Source organism: Dermacentor silvarum, chromosome 1, assembly GCF_013339745.2.
Source record: "Dermacentor silvarum isolate Dsil-2018 chromosome 1, BIME_Dsil_1.4, whole genome shotgun sequence".
NCBI lineage: Eukaryota > Metazoa > Arthropoda > Arachnida > Ixodida > Ixodidae > Dermacentor > Dermacentor silvarum.
The window spans coordinates 362867699-362869156 of record NC_051154.1 but is presented as its reverse complement, the minus strand read 5'-3'; the positions used below and the strand labels follow the sequence as shown (position 1 = coordinate 362869156).

The following is a 1458-nucleotide window of genomic DNA, read 5'->3' as shown; positions in this document are numbered from 1 at the left end:
GTTTGGTGCGAATGCGGGCAAAACGCCGACGGTGTCCACAACAGTTCTGCGTGCTGCTGGTGCTGCTGCATGTCCAAGTTTATACAACTGATAAAACTACTATCCTTACTCCGTATAGCTCTCTACTAATATTCTATCGCAATTGATGCTTCGCCTTTCGGGTGAAACTGCTACATTTGTTTCATCACGTTCGCTAACAAAAAAAAAAGAGCGAAGGTACCCCCAGATCGACAAAGAAGCGCTCGCGCTGACTTGGGGAGCCGAACGATATGATGAGTACATCAAAGTTGTTTTTGAAACTTACTACGAACCATTGGTATGTCTGTTGGGTCAGATGGACATTTATGCTATCCCACTAAGAAGCCAATGATTCCGGCTATGTCTAAAAATTAAATTATAGGGTTTTACGTGCCAAAACCAGTTCTGATTATGAGGCACGCCGTAGTGGGGGACTCCGGAAATTTGGACTACCTGGGGTTCTTTAACGTGCACCTGAATGTAAGCACACGGGTGTTTTCGAATTTCGCCCCCATCGAAATGCGGCCGCCGTGGCCGGCATTCGATCCAGCGACCTCGTGCTCAGCAGCCCAACACCATAGCCACTGAGCAACCACGGCGGGTGCCGGCTATGTCTGATGCGCTATCACTTCTGTCACTTATGTGCTTAGTAGATCCAAGGTATATGTCAGATCCCTTATCAGTGCTGGCTCTTTCACGCTCTCCAACTAAATGGACAGAAGTCGAAAATGGTTTGCCTGTTGAAAAGATAACCACCTATTTTAAATCTTGTCTGAACGAAAAGCTTATACAACTTCCTGACAAAAATGAAAATGGTTCAAGCCAAAGACTAGGTGTGCAAAGCTATGCTCAGACTGCGCAAGTTGGTTTCGCCAAGTAGACAGAACGTCCCTTGCTATCTTGTGCCATATTGGCAAGATGGAGTTCTGCTTGTTTGTGTTCTGTGAAAAGGAACGAGGCTGTATTCCGCACTCTGTCAGAAAAGAAGTTGCTGCGAATTTCACGCAGTCTCCAAGGTAACCGTGTTCGGCGACGGGGTAATCGCCCTGCGACTTCATATGGAACATCACGGCGTCGGCAGGAATGCGCCTAGAGGGTCCATACAATTGTTACCGCAATAAAAAAAGCTGCCGCCCAAGCAGGGGCTCGAACCCTGGACCGTTAGGTTAAAAGCCTAACGCTCTTCCGACTGATCTATCCATGCTAGTCGTTTCGCATTACTTTTTTACGTCGCAGTGAAAAATAAAATGTCTACTGCAATGTTATGTTTAGAAATTACAAAAAGTCATCGATTGCTATAGCAAACTAGTAGAGAGACATACGAAGTAAGGATAGTACTTCTATCGGCCGCATCAACCTGTAACCATTCGCTTGCTAACCAAATTAACAAACCTGGTGTCAGCGCGCACAGCATACATGAACACCTCACACTCGCTGAAA

The 1458-nt window shown here is 46.2% G+C and overlaps 1 non-coding gene across 1 annotated transcript; it reads right to left on the bottom strand.

The window, feature by feature from the left end:
• Positions 1 to 1149: 1149 nt before the first annotated feature.
• Positions 1150 to 1222, bottom strand: Trnak-uuu (transfer RNA lysine (anticodon UUU)). The gene has a single exon. It is a non-coding gene; the product is annotated as a tRNA-Lys (tRNA).
• Between the last annotated feature and the right edge of the window lie 236 nt (positions 1223 to 1458).